Source organism: Leuresthes tenuis, unplaced genomic scaffold, assembly GCF_036924035.1.
Source record: "Leuresthes tenuis unplaced genomic scaffold, fLeuTen1.0.hap1 SCAF_7, whole genome shotgun sequence".
NCBI classification, from domain to species: Eukaryota; Metazoa; Chordata; class Actinopteri; order Atheriniformes; family Atherinopsidae; genus Leuresthes; species Leuresthes tenuis.
In genome coordinates, this window is record NW_027325361.1 from 11,569,128 (window position 1) to 11,586,579 (window position 17,452).

The following is a 17,452-nucleotide window of genomic DNA, read 5'->3' on the forward strand; positions in this document are numbered from 1 at the left end:
GAAAACATCTCCAGTACTGGCTTGGCTTATATCAATGCAGTTTGTAATATTTGGAGTTCTATCTGGAGTCCTCCACTGGACAAAAAATTTGCCCATTGGTGTCCACAGGACAAAATGTGTCTATATTTATAGGAAACGTGATACTCTTCTGGATGGCTGTGAAGCATTAAGCACTAAACCGTGGTCTTCATTGTCCATCAATTTGAAATCCTTTGCTACTTGAGGCAAAATGCCTCCTTCACAGCGCTTTGGGGAAGCATGAATGACCAAGCTCCAGGAGGTCATACATTCCAGCTAGTCCCTGAGTAATCATTTGTGCACCACATCTTAGAGATGAAGGATGCAGTCCTGTCACTTTAAAGATTTGTTAAGTAAAACCTGCATTGATTAAATGCCCTTGCAGTCTTGTTCTCAGTTTTCTTTTTTTTTTTTAAAGCAGCTGGCAGCAAAATCAGAATGCAGAAAAATACCAAATCCCTGCTCAACTATTGTGAGGAGTATGAATGCATTATAAAAACAACTGAAATTTGTCGCTGACCTTAATCTGAACCAAATCATAAAGCAAAAATCTATATACATTTTTATGATAATGTGTATATTTTTTAAATGTTTTAATAGTTGGGATATTTGGGGTTTTTTTTACATGAAGATATGCTGCTTTATCTTTAAGATGAAACTGCTACGGCGGGAAGGGGCAGGCAGTCTTGCCACAGTGCGCTGCGTGCATTGGTCTGTTTCATGCTATCTTACCTTCCCTCTCATCCCGGCTAAAGGCAGGCTGACGATACTACTGGGCGATAGCGTCAGTGAGGCGGGAGATAGAGGCATGACTTCATCATGTCAAGTGGAGCACTGCAAAAACGCATCTGCCAAAACAAGCTGTGTTCCAGTCGAAAACATTAGTTAAACTAATTGTTTCACTGGTCACCAAACACATTACAGACTGCTGTGCCAATTCATTATAGCTTATTTAAATTTTGGCAATATTTGATTACATTACCAGAACCAATGTATTAAATAAAAAATAACTCAAATGCACCCCCTCCCCCTTAAAAAAGCTAATTAAATAAAATGTTAAGACAGTTTGGCATAGAGAAAAGGGGGTACAATAACAGAAGGGAAAGAGATGATGGAGAGAGCCGTTAGTTGAGGGGTGGCTGGAGAGGGAGGGCCGGACGCATGACATCATTCCCTCAGCATCTCTGCGCGGACAGAGCTTGGTTTCTCCAAGTGCGCACGGCGGCTACCTCTGAGGGAGCGACTCCTCCTGCCGTACCCAAGCGCGTCCTGACCGACCTGCGCTCTCGGGGTGGATTTTAAAAACATTATTAAACCCCGCAGGGGAACCCGTCTACAGCTCGTCACTGGACCTGCCGCAGGGACTCACACGTTTATCACAAACCAGGGGATTATTGCTTCTTTTAAACATGAAGATGTGAGGGGTTTATAAGCTTAAAGGAAAGACACTGGAACTCCGACGCTGACCAAGAGGTAGGCTGACTTCTTCTTCTCTTTTTTTATGATAGCTACTTTTAATTCACTGTGAGCTATTTTGAGTCACGGATTTGTCATTGTGTTAAAGCTTTAGAAATTGCTTATGAGCAGCTGGTTTCTGAGCGCACGACGCGCGCGCTAATGTGCCGTCTTACCACCTGCACAGACTAAGTGCGAACACTAGAACCCACAGAGTAGCAGCTTTTCAAAAATACCGCAAAGAGGCTCGCTCAAGCTGCCACGGAGCTTGGTAGTGGGGCGAAATGCCCGATGGTGCCGAAGTAAGGGAGAGATGCGACTCTACCACCGCAAAGCTGCTGCTTCCGCTGGCGTAAGGGATGCCTGCTGCTTGACTTAAAACAAAGATTTCAATCATTGTAAACGAGCGTTGAGCAGACAGGGCTTCATTTTCAGTTCCGTCATTAAGAGTTTATGGCAATTATAATCTTCTAAATGAAATAATCCAGTGTGATGCTGTAGCAAGCAGACGGGCGAAGCTGCTTCATGATTTCTTTACTCTTGGATTCGTTACAGCTTTAGCTGGGGAACATGAAGCACATTTCTGATTTATCTGCGCGTGTGTAAACATTAAGGATACTCTCCATCTAGTAAACGCATCTCCACAGGAGGGTTTCTCATTGACCAAGTCTGTCGTGAGATGCTTTGCACTAGAATCTGATATCAGCATATCACTAGACCCCGACACACTCAATCCTTATTTCAGGTGTCGATCGCAAATGGCATTTCGATGTTTCTCCCTTTCTCCCTGAGTGTTCGCGAGTTCCGATGGGCTGTTTAATGTGATGTTAAAGACAAACGTAACCCAGGCCTGTGAACGTTTGACTTTTCAGAGCGCTCTTGGTCTACACCCTGCGAAGGTTTTGCTTTAGCGCACCACGTTAACAGCAGCGTGTGGAAAGGAGCTTATGTCGAGGTGCGCCACTCGAGCATTCCACAACCTCACCGAGGTGGAGTCAGCACGGCAGTGACACTGACTTCTTTCTCCAAGTGCTTGTGATGCCCTTGTTGAATGCTGGAAAGTCCTATAAGAATTAAATTCGCTCCACTTGTCCCCTTGGAAATACAATGGCCATTGGTGTAAATTTGTTTTTTTTTTTTTTATTTGCGTTTAAGGATTCATTCTTTAAAGATATTTTATATATACTTAAATTATAGTTTAATATGTGACCGGTGTCATTGTTATTTTGATATCACGCAGTAATGCTCTCGCTTCCCATGTTATAAATAGTATAGCAAGTTGAAGTAAAAAAAATGTGGCGGAGCCATCTGTATCTTCATTATTTCGAAAACCAGTCACAAACATTTATATAATTTGACTAATTTTGCTGAAGCGCACATATCTCGGATATCTGACTATGCAGACTTGATTTTATTTCAGATGTACGTGTTGAAATCAGAGAGAAAAGAAAAAAATGTCTAGCATATGCAGGAAGCTGTGCATTTCCCATCTTTCTCCGTCTCCTCTTCGATCGCACTGAGCGCATCGCGGGTCTGCAAAGCTCATAAAAGCCAGAGGAGAGAACAATATCTCGCCCGCGCCCGGGTTGTTAAAAGAAAATGGCTTTATTCATTTTTCTCTGTGCCCGTGGTAACTTAGTTATAGCTTTTTTATGGTGCCTGGAAATGGCTTACAGGCTTGCACAGCTATGTAATGTAATCAAATTTATGATGTTGCTGTGTATTACAATTCCCTGTTATGCTCCGTCACATGAGAAATTTGGAGTGACTCCCTCCGCCCTCGCTTCCCCTCATCCTCCATACACGCACAGCAGAATTCTCAGGAATATCAGAACGAGACAAGTTGAACAAGGCTTAGAACATTATATGAAGTAGGAACACACCCCTACCCTGCGTCAAACATATCTGGAAATAGCCCACAGCCCTTTCGAAATTATATTTTACTTCATGGCAACTCTGGCAACCAATCATATGCTTCTTGAGTTTTGCGTTTTTCATATCCCATGCACTTTATTTCAATCAAATCCTTAAATTTGGCCACCTGCAAGATTAAAACGTGTTGAGCAATGAAACAAATGATGTAATTCATGAGTTGGTGTACACTCAACACGCAAAGAAGGATAATGATTCACATTTAGTCCCTGATTGTTTTGTTATATATTTTTAACAAAGTTTAGGCTAGTGTTTGCACATGTGAATATGCTGGTTTTAATTACAGTCATGATGCTGTAGGTGTTCCGTCATCTACTATTAAGAAGTGGTGCCATCCAATGACGACAGAGGATGTCTGTCTGCTGTCTGAACAGACAAGCCATAAGGAGCCCTTTTGGAGTCCTTTCTTCAATGGGTTGGACACATGTTATGAAGCATTTCTGCAGCCACCGTTTTCTTTCACAGAGAAATTAAATCACTGAACATGCAGAGGGATCACATTCCCTAAAACATAGTGGTACACTATTGGTTCTGCAAACATCTTTATGTAATCACTGGGGATTTTATTTGTGAAAGATCATCGTATAATCAAGGGTTTTACAAAAGCGTTTTTAAAGATACTGGTTGGTTGCTTAAGGAGGTCATCTACAAGGTGATGTGCTACTTTTTTTGTTTTACTTTGTATTCACACGGTTCTCAGACATGTGAATAGCTTAAATTACAAAGCAGTCATAATAATGCTTTGATCAATTTTAAACTTCACCATTTAGTGAGGTGGGTTTTGGTAAAATAAGATTTACAGGTTGACATTTTCCCTGTGTGCACATCACAGGTTGACATCAATCAACCTGCCTTTCTGTATGTATGAGATGGGTGATTGGATGGCATGTTCAAGCATCCCTTGTTTGCTCCAGTATAAATATACTTTAATCATGCTTTACCTGTCAACAGTTGCAGGCACGCAAGAGAAGCCAATACTGTGAAAGATGGTGACAGATGTGCACGTGCTTGCACACACACTCGTGCAGATATATCTGTTTATTACATTTACCAAATGAACCATAAGTCACACATTCTGCAGTCTCATTACAGGCCACCATGCCTAAGTGTTTTGGCCATGTCATTAATGCAGTCAAAATGGAAATGGATGTGGATTGCTGGCAGAGCTGTGTAAGGGAACCCCAATACAGAATTGGACGGAAGAGAAGAAAATATTTAATCATAAGCACACTTTATGGAGAGTTTCGCCTATGTGCACTGTGGCAGTCTAATTACCAGGAGAGCGCTTGTTAGTTGTCACCTCCAGATAAACAGTGGGCTGTTTTTTTTTCTCCCACTCTTTCATCTGTTCCCACAGTCTGTGGCGCAATTTGAAATTCTAAGTAGAAAAATGTGGATTTCAATGAATCCCATACCTGCCTGTCCTCCAAGCCTTCAGCCACATGTTCATTAATGTAATGTACTTCAGTACATGTAAATGATCAGGATAAATGAAAAATAGTGAAAGATCGTCATCTACAACAAATATAACACAAACAGATTCCATTTCAAGTGAACTATAGGTGGTGTTAACTGTGATAGAAAAGCACATTGAATAATGTGACAGAGATTTGTTTTTTTGTGCTCAGCCCTATGTTCAACTCCTCCATATTGCACAGTAAAGCCTTTTCAAGAAGCATATGGGCCTGAAATCTTGTGCAAATAACAAATAAAGATAGAAACTGTCCTTGCGTCTTTTGAACACTGGTTTGTTGTTTCAAATGGCTCAAATGGCTCAAATATAAGCTCTTTAGAGAAGGTCTTGACTGTCAGAATGGGGACAAAATACACCATGTACAAGTTTTCCATGAGGATTCTGACCTGATTTGATTCCACCCCTGAGCTTGACACTTTAATGGCTTTGATATGTAGACTTTTTCTTGGTACATGCCAATATGACAAGAGGGAAGAAGGCGGGTTGTCTTGACATGAAGCAAACTTTCTCCTCTATTTCTAGGAAAGAAAGAAATTGTGAGTAAAGTATGGGTTTAAGAGGCTTTGTGCTCTTTCCTCCCTGACTAATGTGGATAGCTTCTTTTAAAAATACTCCCATTGAGCAATGTCTGTTCATGTCCACAAATCTCAATTACAAAAGACAGAATATATAAGTGGTAGGAGAATGCATCTCACAGCCCTTCATCTTCTTTGTGGAATGTTTGATTATGTCGCTTTGAAGTTTGAAAAGTAGAGGGAAAAGGATAACTTTGTCATGGTTCAGTTTTACTCGAGAGTAAAACACATCGTAATCACGTGGAGTTGTCATTCAGGTTAAAGCAGCATGTTAAGCATTGGAAGGCTCTTTACTCAAAGATAATTGCAGTCCTGATGTTTATAACAGACAACAAATAATGTGCTCAGGTAAATTATAAAGTCATAGGTGATGGATCTATTGATGGGGACCTGTGGCTCCAATCTAAACTACCATTATAACTATAGTTGATGGCCTTCAATTGACACTTTATTTTTAAGGACACATTTTCCATATAAAACAATATCAGTTGGCAAAAGGAAACCTTGAGTTCTCTTTACATCAGTCCAGAATGGCTTTAGTGACACTACCTAACACATTTTAAATGGTATATTTGGCTTACTTCAGTCCTGCATACCTGCCCCAGCTGTAGGTCTCTCATTAGAGTCAAAAACAGATTTGCCTCTTCAGTCTGCTTAGACTAAGACATTTTTTAAATAAAAAATGTTGAAATATGTTGGAGGCTCATCCTGTTGTTGCACTAGATATCATGCTGCACGAGTGCCCAAATCTGCACAGTTTACACAGGCCAAATGCAGAGTTTAAATGATCTGAGATTAGTACAGGGTTTTTGTTTATACAATAATAGTAAAAAATAGCAATGCAATTTCGAATATCAATTTCAATAATTATACTCATCCAGATTTAACATCCAGATTTTAATGCTGAACATTTATTATCATTATTTTTTTTTCACAAATGAAAACCATGAGCGAATTTAGGATGTTTGCAGTCAGGGTTGACAGCTGTCAACCTATTACTTAGATAGTGATTAAAAGCCACAGGTTTTTCAACCCAGCTCTGGAGTGGTATGGAGTATATTGCAATGGATGTCAGAGAATCCCCAGAAAGTATAATTTCCAGCATTTTGTTTTAGATTTGTATTAGTTCAGACTGATCGGGCAATATAGGTAAAAACAAATTTACATTTGTCCAATATGGTGTGTTAGATGTGCTGCTGGCAATGTGCACCATTACAGAGCAAATATGTATTGGACTTGTACCAGTGCCAATAATAGTGGTAAATAGCAGCTCATTCTTTCATTTGCGAGCCCCATCTGGTTTACAATAATCAGATTTGAAAAGGTTAAGTGACTGCAGATATTTTCTGTATATAGACTTCAAGATGTTATTTTATTGCAGAAGTCTTAAGGAAGTACAGGATTTCAGTCAATAATAGCTTTGCTGTCTACTACAGCTTGACATCTTGTTAAGAAAAATAAAATCTCACTTAATCTCACTTTTACTGCATACCACTGACCTTTGGTTTAAAAAACTTCAGATGATTAAATTTTTTCTTTACTTTATTCAAATGCAGCTTAAAACTTTTACTCTTTTACTACTAAATATACTGTGGCTGTGGCAAGAATAAATAATGGGGATGTAGGTAATGCATAATAATATTCCGCAGGATATAAAAGCCCACTGCATTAAGATAGTAGAAAGTAAAAGTTTATTATGATAGAATATGATATTCTATCATATTTTGACCCCTATTTATCATTGGAACCCAACAGATTTCAACTACTAACAAGCAGACCCATGCTTTCAGTTGGGCAGGATGTTTCCTGGGAAGCTGACAATTAGGGTCCCCTCACTGGATGAAACAGATGTAAATTTCCTTTGGGACACAATTTTGCAGAGGCTTATATGCCATTGCTGCTGCCATCTGCTCCCCAGGGTTGTACCTCTTGAAGGTCATTGTAGCATTTCACTTCTTTCTCTGTCTTGGCCATGATAATTCCAGTGAATAATGCCAGATATTTCTTGCCGAGCTAGTGAATGGTGGCTGACAAAGGTAGGGGTCAGTGACTCTGATGAGTTGTGACAACAGCAAGATTAACAAAACACTGTTACACTTGTTTAGTGCTTCATCATAGCCAAATAACTAACAAAGAATGAATGATTCATACTTTGGAATCATGAGTTTAATTCAGAAGGGTTACTTAAGATATCAGCGTTGGCTCTCAAAAGGTGTGCTGAGGTTATTACCAGGAGTGGGTGGATGGTTGAAGGTGCAGGTGAAGAGAGGGGCGATGGAGAAAATGTCACATGATAGCTGAGCAGAATTAAGACAGAGAGAGGAGTGCATTGGAGTGGCCTTGTACATTTCATCTTCAGGCTTTAATAAAACCCTCACAGGCCTGCATTGATCTCTCCCAGAATAATCCATTTAGACTGAGTGTGCCTGGCCATGTGGGGCCTCTTCAATTATTTATGGAAGAATGCTGCTCAAGCTTCCGTTGGGATGCAACAATGTGCCCTGTGAAACCTGTGAACTGCAGATTGCAAAAGAGCAGAGGAGACACTAAGCTTGGAGAATGTGGAAGGCCAGATGGAAGCAGAGGACTGGATGGTGTGAGATAGAGGGGATGGGGAAAATCAAAGGTGGAGAAAGGAGACCACAGAGGGCACGTAAAAGGGGTGCAAAGAGCTGAGAAGGAAATGGAAAGGGATAGTTTGAGAAATGACAGATAAAGAGTAATGACAAGGTGTTGAGATGACAAGAAGAAGGGGGAAGATAAGAAAGGAGATAGGAAGGTAAGTTTACTGGAGAAGCAAGAAGAAGGAAGAAGGTTACTGGGAAAAGTACCGGTGGACAAGAGGATAAGTGGTGGGAAGAAGGAAGGGAGAATGGGAAAGGACAGCTGTCATAAAGGGGACTGCAGGGATAATGCAATGCGGAAGGAGCAGATGAAATATTCAAGTGGATGAAAGAGTAGAATTAGAAATTAGAAGAAAAGATGAAGGGCAATAAAAAAGATACAAGTGTTAAAAGAGAAAACTAGAGGAGTAGTAGAGAGGGACAGATTATCTAGCTGAGGTGAGGAACCCTGAGTGGTAAATCTAAAAACAACACAGGGAGAAAGAAAAGACTGAAGCCGAGGCAGGAACAGATGGATAGGAAGAGGGTGGCAGATTGGGCTTTTTTAAAGCAAGTCATGAACATCCATTGATCATGGCAGAGTTATGGTTGCCATTGTGGTAAGTGTAGACATGCTAGCGTGACTGCCTGAAGCGCTCGGTTGATCATTATTTCTGCTGCGCTCACCTCTTTTGCTGCCTTCTCAAAAGTCCACAGTAGTCTTGCTGTCACTGTTGTGGTTTGCAGGACAAAGTCAGTGTAAATGATATATAACAGGATTTAACTTTATTCTGACAATATCACTTCATCAGTTTTAAGCTGTCACCAGAAACTGTAAGAGCACGCTCTGTAGCACACTGGAATTGTTCACGTTTAAACGTTTCTCCATCTGCCTGTTCTATATTCTGCATTTAGAATTGGATTTTTAACTTGGATGTTCACTCTGTAGGTAAGTCTCATCAGTGGCAGTCCTCTGCATTTTTTTTTATCTATGATGGATGGACTTGTAGTGTCACATCTATATCTTGGGAATTGGAGGATGATGGTGAACTATTGAACTTACTGCTTGCCGTTTGTTGGACAACATTCTTTATGTCGGTGATATGTCTCTTAATATTATCCACAAGCATGAAAGAACTCAAAATTTCTACCAACAAAAACTCCAGTCGACCTGTGTCATGGTTCTCAACTGCATTACATTGCACCCAAGGTTTTCATAGTCAACAAAAGGAAAAGCAACTTCAAAGTCCTTAGTGGATTTGAACAAATAGTCAAGTACTTATTAAGAGAGCAGGCAGAAGGAGAAAAGTGAAAATTACACAAGTCAAGACAGCTTAATCAGTTGGGCTAAATGGTGAAACATTGACGCTGTTAACTAGCGATAGCACACCAGCAGATTTCCTCTCAATTAGTAAAATCCTGTTCCTCACCATTTATCACTCTCCCAAGCTGCCACCAAAAATTCATTGTTCGTACACACTCATTGATTATAGGATTCTAGTAACTGTTGTGCATTTGCTTGATTAACAAACCTGTGTTTTCTCTGGTGGCTAGCTCAATAACAACCTTTACTGGCAAATACCCAGGCAAACTTTCAATCCCAAGAATAAGTGTATTACTATAACAATTAAGATACCAGGGGAGGGGGAGGAAAACTTTAATTTACTCATATTGATGTCAAGAGGGAACATTTTCTGCACCAACAAAAACATCTTAACTCATTAACCAAGATGAGGGTGTTCAGTAAATTGTTCCATTTGTAAATCTCTGGACGTGGGTGGTCACTCTGGCTGATGCTCTCAGGTGCTTTGTGTTTTGCAGTTCTTCTCAAGTATCGTGCAATGTGATCGATGACAGATGCATGGATGGCTGTGCAAACCATAGTATCACAGGCATGTCAAGAATTTTAGCAGCCTGCTTTTTCTCGTTCTTTTTTACTCTTTTTTTGAGGGAGGCTCCACAGATATGTAGTGAAAAGGAGTATGCATTCCAACCGTTGAGGTACAGAAAACTAATGTGAAAGTGGAAAAGGGTGATGGAGAGATTTCTAAACAGTTTGCTGTCCTGATTTGCACCTTAGGGTTTTGATAGATTTGAGCAAATAGGTGGGGGATGCGAGTGTTCTTGTGCATTACTCAAATTTACAAATCTCCTTTCATAGTTTTTGATATCAGTATGATGGTTTTTCTTTTCATTTATGACCTCTTACAAAGATTGAATATTGAATCCGCCATTTTCCCCCCACTATTGCAACGGCTTGACCGAACTCTGACCTTCAACCGTGGAAAGTGTTGGGAAAATCCATAGTGAGCTGTCACGCGTTACAAGGAACTCTCATGTCTTAGCAGGGTGTGAATTTTTGTCTGCATAGGACATAACATGAGCCCATAAACTTGCACAGTGACGGCAGAGACTGTTAACCACATTTTCTGACAAAAGCTTTATTTCACTTGCTGTACTTAAAGGGACGTTTGGGAAAAAATGGTCTAGCAATTCACGTTTGCCTTTGACTGATTCTTGTGACACCATATAACCACCTAGCAGCCTTAAGTATTTTCTTTTAAACACAGTGCAATTCTTATTGTGCTGTTAACTTCTTGGTAATGCAGGATGCGGTGTTAAATCACCTGACAAAACTTTTTCTGCTCTCTGGCTTGTCTGTGATTGATTGTTGACTCTGAAAGGGAGGGTAGAGAAATGCTCTAAAGAACTGCAACGCCTAAGCCCATTCTAAAGGTTTCAATCATTTTGCTTTCCCTAGTTTCTCTCATCTTTGCTTTAAAACATATTTGTTGTTGCTTTTTTGTTGGGGTTTTTTTGCGGTGACACTGCTTGGTTGTTTCTTTATATAGGAATTCTGACCTAACTGTGAGTTAATTAAAAGTGGAAAAAAATCCTATAACTTAAAAAGATGATGTATGATAGCAGAAGGTTTTATGCTGTCTCAGGTCTCAATGCGCTGCTTGAATTGTGTTGATGACTTTTACCTTCTTGCCATTCAACATTTTGCTCAAACCAGCTGGTGAGGCAAGAACAGGATGCTGAGGTAGAGGAGGAACAAGGTCTACTTAAGATAATTTATTTCTGCTGTCGCTTTGTTGGGTGAAGAGGAAGTGACAAATGTGAGCTGGTTGTTTATGAGGCTTGGCTAAGTGTTGGCAGGGCTGCTTTTCTCTGAGGTAGTTGGCTCTCTGTTTAATTCATGTCCTTGGGAGGTGCATTGCTTTGTGGCATAGTGTGTGGCAGGCGAGCTAATGAGAGGTGAACCTATCTGCTTCTTATCCTCCATCTGCTCCCCTCACACCCTCTCTCTGCTTTCTCCTACTTCTTGTCCCTATCACTTTCACTTTTCTGAGCTCAATCTTTCTTTTGACCCTTTTTACTCCTTAACCATTAGTTTTACTATACTTCCATCTTGTTTTTTTCTACGTTGAGGCCTGCCTGGAATGCAAAAAATGCACACAAAATATCCTTGAAATTGTCCTTAGCTTGCCTTGTTTATCTGGAATTGAAACATGGAAACGGAGAGCCCTTCTTGCCATCACTTCCAGCCAAATAAATCAGTCATACTTTTGACAAAACCCCAAATAGGTCTGCCGATTTTACAAAGCTGTCCCCTTCATCACTTTGATTCATCTTCCCAGAGATGGAAGGCGTGATATCTTCCTGTGTCACCACCACAGCGCCACACACCCATCTACTGACAGTAAGTTAGCAAGAGAGGCAGGTCATTGCATTCAGTCTTCTGGAAAAGCAGGCATTTGAGTGCAACACCAGTTGCTGTGGGCTCTAAAGCAGAAAAAAGACAGGAGAATGACAGGATGGGCTGAAACGTTGACCTCTTTTCCACCTCAGCTCAACTACACCCTTTTATTTTTTCTCCTCCTCTTGTAAACCTTTGTAAAGTGCTGTGTTAATTGACATTAAGAAGAAAGGCTCTAGTTATCTGTTTTCTTGCCACTGTATCATGTCATGGGTTAATTTTTTTCATTCTGTTTCTTGTCCATCATTCCTCTCTCTGTGCCTTTGTCCTCAAAGGCTTTTCCCTTCTTTGTGTTTCTCTTACTATCTGCCTCGCTCCTCATTCGGTTTCAGCTCCATCCCACTCCCCACTGGTGGCCTCTGGTGTTTCTCTCTTCCTTCTAACCCCTTCTCTACTGATTTACATCTCCCTGCTGCTCACCCTGTCTTGGCTTGTCTTTGGTGTTCTGCTTTTTTCTTGAATCTGATTTAAAAAGTTTTATAAAGTTGTTCTGAAATAAAAATAAAAATCGGTGTTACAAGTCTGGAAAATAAATCAATGAACACTCAGTAAAAGACTTATGAATTGTTCTACTTTTGAATACAACTTATAGATATTTGCACCTGCTGAAAACTGTTTATTTGTACAATAATTCTTGTACTTAACATGACATTCAAGCATCAATGTATCAAATTATGAGCACATTTTCTTAGATACATTTATGCACATTCAGCTACAGCAAAAGATGACATCATTTCTGAATCATTTTCACGTGGTGCTTCATGAAAAAACCTATTCAAGATTAACAAAAGATGTGTCATGGTTTTGAAATTACATACAACTCATTAATACCGGATCTACAAAACATATTCAATTATTTACATGTCTATATATAGAATTGTTAATAATTGATTATACCACTGGAGAGAAAAACGATGTCACATCATCACAATTTAGCAATATCAGACATCTGACATGTCAGAGATAAGTCAATGGACAACCTCTTATCCTGCAGTCCTACATGGAGAGTTTTGTTTGATTGACAGTTCTGTAAGTTCTCCCCACGTTCGGCCTTTTCAGCCCTGAAAATGAAACTAATACATTTCCTTATAGATCTGTTAAGATAGAGACGTGCCCCCACCACACCTCAGTACTGAGTGTCTTCATCCATTTCATTGTGGTCATAAGAGGGTGATTCCATCCTTGCGTCTTGAGGCAGAGGAAAATACACTTTCAATGAAAAACGGTTGTCATACAAACTTTCTTGGGAAGGTTTGACCAAGTATTATAAAGTTGTTTGGTTTTTCAAGTTAACTTGTGGGTGTGTTGAGTGCTGCAAACACAATAAGCAACCAGTCTCTGCTTTACCTGTCATTCCCACACCGAGATACTTGGACTACAAACAATTTGACTGCTTTATTGTACAACTTCACCAAAATGTTGCCCTCTGATCTGGATGAAAATATCAGTGTTGTTCTTCCAAAACTTTAATCAGTTAACTCCTTGTCTGAATATATAAATAGGTCCAATTGGTAAACCATAAAAAGAAATGATACATTACTTGAAATGACATTGTATATCATTTACTTGGTGTTATTCCACTGCAATAACGAGGTCCACTTGTTTCTGCATTTCACCTCCATGTTCGCATTCTGTCATAGGACCCTGTACACTGCTCGCAGGTCAAACAGCAGTCCTTCTTATCATCGATGTCACCTGTCGTGTATATTTCATTCTGAGAGCCTCTTTCTTTTTTTCGATGCTCTCTTTTTTTCCCCACCCCTCCCCCTAACCAGCCCGTGCTGTCAGTCTGAGATGTGGCTTTAACCTCTGGTGCAGTTTTTCAGTGGCGCCCTTTGTTTTCATCTATTGTTCTTAAAGCGATTATGACCATCAGACAGGCACATTAAATATTTAGTAGAGTTCAGGCTGCCGCTCTCCTTGGGTCCTCAGGGGCACACACCGCAGACATTTGAAGTGTCAGTTCCTCTGCAGCAGGGCTGTACACAGGTATTTTTGAGGAGCAGATAAATAAAAGCTGCTGTTTGACACAGGGTATGTGTAGAGCATGTGCGCTGAAAGGACACTGCTCTGTGTGCTTGTAAATGCATTTGGTGTTTTTCTGTTTGTGTATGCTTGGTCCCTGTGCTGTATATTCTGCTATAATCATTTATTTGTGTGCTGTGTGTGTGTTTTTTCCAGTGGCTGCCCCTCAGATTACTTTGCTGTTCAATATCAGAAAATTTATATGCAAGTCCACCCTTCATTTCCACTGCAGGATGAATTGGAATGATCACTTGCTTGAGAGAACAATAAATAAGCTCCCCTGCCATTGATTTATCGAAAAACACTGACGGATATTAGCTTCACAAATTATCTGTCTTTTGACTGTTACATTTGAGATTTTCAAATCCAAGCATCAGTACTCCAGTGCAAGACCATATAACTATACAGAAGAAGATGTATTTAATTCATAACTGTATTACTCTTACTTCTATGTGTGTTTGTATCGGTCAGGAAAAACTACAGATCATTCCTATATTTGATTGAAATTGTTTTTAATGTTCTATCTAATGTTAAGTATAATATATAGTATTGATGAAAGTTTACAAGTTGAGAAGCTGTTACATTCATTATTGAGGTCTTTGTGGCCTTGAAGCATAACTGAGTATTGTTGTTTCATTTGTTATTATTCAGAAAGACTTGAACCGAGTAGACAGCCAAGGGTTCAGTGTCTTGCTCAAGGATGTTTTGACTGCTCTAGAAATTAAATGCAAGTCCATCTCTGCCAGTATGTAATGACAACTCCAAGAAGTCTGACAAATGTCAAGTACTGTTCCTTTTATTATGGCTCTTCTAATCAGATTGCAACCACAAGGTAATTTAAATCAGATCTTATATTAGAAATTGGTTTGGATGTCCTTACGTGTTTCCATGGGCTTTCAGTGTGAGTATTTCAATTACTGGGAAACACTTTATATGTTAATACCATTTTAATTCTGAAATCCGTGTTTTCCCCATTCTGTGTTAAGCTCAAGAACTATGACCATAAGGTACCAAGTTATACCAAATTTCAAATTAGGACTTGAAGCAGCTGAAATGGTTGGTATTCACACATTAAGTAACTGATCAAATATGTGCTAACAAAGTCAAAACCTAGCTTTGTAAGCACCTTGATTCTTGCAAGACCTGGAAGATCCCAATCAACTTTTCTTAGTGTCCAAGAAAAGCCTTCATGATGAAAGCCCAGTAGTGTCAACCATAAAGTATTCAATACAGGGAGCGATAGATTTTAAGTGGGAAAAAGGCCACCGATGAAGAGGTTTGCATAGTTGCTGCCATAGCGTAAATCATGCCAGAAAACTTGAAAACTGAAAAAAGATAATGAAGGCTTTTATTAGCAAATTTTCTCCATCTAAAACATCGCACCTCAGGATTTAACAAGTGCCATCTCAGTTCAAGCAAACGCTATACAGTTCATAATAAATTTTACATGGTTCAACTTTAACAATAGACAGTTCTTCAGTTTTTCCTCAACCAAAAAACATTCATGTTTTTAAATACATCACTGTGTGCAGAGTGGATAGTTAACGTGGCTGTTCATCAGCTGTCACTCAAAAGTCTGCTGGTCTAATCTTAAAATACCAACTACAAAACAGTAAAAGTGAGTGAAAATTCTGAGAAGGCACAAACACCATATTTTAAGCCTTAAAAAAAGAAACATAAAGCCTAGAACCAAGCAGAGAACAGGTGCATGGAGTGATGCCAGAGCAACATGGGCATTCTCTGTAGATTCTTTGTAGATTATATTGTTTTGGATGGTGAAAATATGCTATCCTGTGGTCCCTTTGGTGGGAATAGCTCTGAGCTTAGCTCTCTCATCAGAATTCTCCCTGGATTCTATAAGCTGATATTATCAAGATATCAGATATTATTCAAATGGGTGGTATATATGAAGAATCGTTGACTCCTACATTGTTGTCATGAAGGGAGAAGTCTACTGGTAGTGATAGTCTTCTATTAGGCTGTCTTTTCTGCTATGGAGTTGGGCATGGCAGTCTTTAGTCTCAGTCCTTGCTCTTTGAGTCAGGCTCAACTGCCATCGGATAGCCTGCAGTTTTTGGCACTTCCACATAGGGTAATTATTTAGCCCTGCATGTTCCCATTTGCTGTTCTCTTTCTGATTGGCTTGTATTGGACCACAGAATAAAGTTTAATGTGGCAATACAGGATATATATATAGGTGTTTCAGCTAAACACTTGCCAGGTATTTCATTTCATGAAAATGGCAGAAACCTTTTTTCAAACTCTTTCCTTGCTCTTCTTTCCAGATGGTTCATTTTAACAATCCATCTGGTGTGTGAAGGTATGCCTTAACCATGACTGACCCCCACATTCCCACTCCACCTCTTCTTCTTGTGTTGAAACCTATCAGTTCATCTGCCTTTCTCTGGTTTGTAGTGCCAACTCACTGTTAGTCTCATCTCCTCAAAAAAAAAAGTATGACAAACTGAACATATCCACAGCTTTTCAGAAATAAACTTCATCTTGATAAATATTTGCAAAATATACCTACGGCAGCTTAAAGGCTCAGTGACATTAATAATAATGATAAATCTGATTTTAAATATTTGATACATATGTAGAAGTGAGATATGATAACTGATGAAAGTACTTGGTTTATGACTCTGTAGTAGTGAGTACTGAGAAAAAAGTGACAAGCTGTAATGTGTGCTTGTATGGGCCAGTTAGCTAACCCTCTCTTGCTTCCTCCCTCTTTGAGTCTTTGCCTAATGACCAATAATGAAGAGGGCATCTTTGTAGAGATGACATGTGCACGTCCTCTACTGGACGCACACACACATACACACACACAGAGGCTTGGCTGACTGCCCTTCAGAATACTAAGGCTGACATTAATCTTTAAATGACTGTTGCCTCTTCTCCAAGACTTTCAATCCATTAGTAGCCACGGCTTGAGATGGGAGAGATTGCTGGAGAGACAAAGGCGGCAAGGATGCAGGCAGCGACTGTATGTATGTGTATGTATGTGTTGCAGATAGGGTGGGATGGTGTAGAGAGTGCAATGGAAAGGATGATGTCAATGATAATGGAAGATGAGGACAGAAGGAGAATGAAAGATAGACGGAGGAAGGTTCAGCCAACACAGAGGTATCAGAGCGGAAGAGAAATGCAGTGATACTGAGAACGATAAAGAGTGAGACAAAGAGACCCCAGGTCTCTTTAAGATCTTGTCCATGTAAGCTACTGTACTCCTCCACAGGGGACACACTACTGCTCACACACCTTGTTCTCCCTTATTTTTCACAAACTCAGGTTGGAAGTTATGTGTAAAAACAAAACACTGACTCAGGAGTGTGAATTTTGTTTTATGTTGATAATAGCTGCAACAAAATCAATAGATGACTTTCAAAATCAAAGAGGTAGAAGCTGAACGGCCATACCAATAAATATAGGATGTTTTGTTCCTTTAGTCTTTTCCATCAGTTCATACTTATCAAAAACCAATCCCTGTTCCCTTTTCTCCATTTTGTCCCATCACCTGTATTCCCACTATCTCCGGCTGCTAAAGCCTCTCTGTTTCTTTTTCCTAATGCCTACCCTACCCTTCTGCTCCTGTCCTTCACTCATA

General features: G+C 39.8%; 1 protein-coding gene across 11 annotated transcripts in view; it reads left to right on the plus strand.

The window, feature by feature from the left end:
* The first annotated feature begins 1,232 nt into the window (after positions 1-1,232).
* The window catches only part of ptprsa (protein tyrosine phosphatase receptor type Sa), a 217,252-nt gene continuing 201,032 nt past the window's right edge, over positions 1,233-17,452 (plus strand). For all 11 annotated transcript variants that reach the window (XM_072389314.1, XM_072389304.1, XM_072389308.1 and 8 more), the window contains exon 1: positions 1,233-1,491. The gene's annotated coding sequence lies outside the window, so the exon portion shown is untranslated. The remainder of the gene's footprint in view (positions 1,492-17,452) is intronic.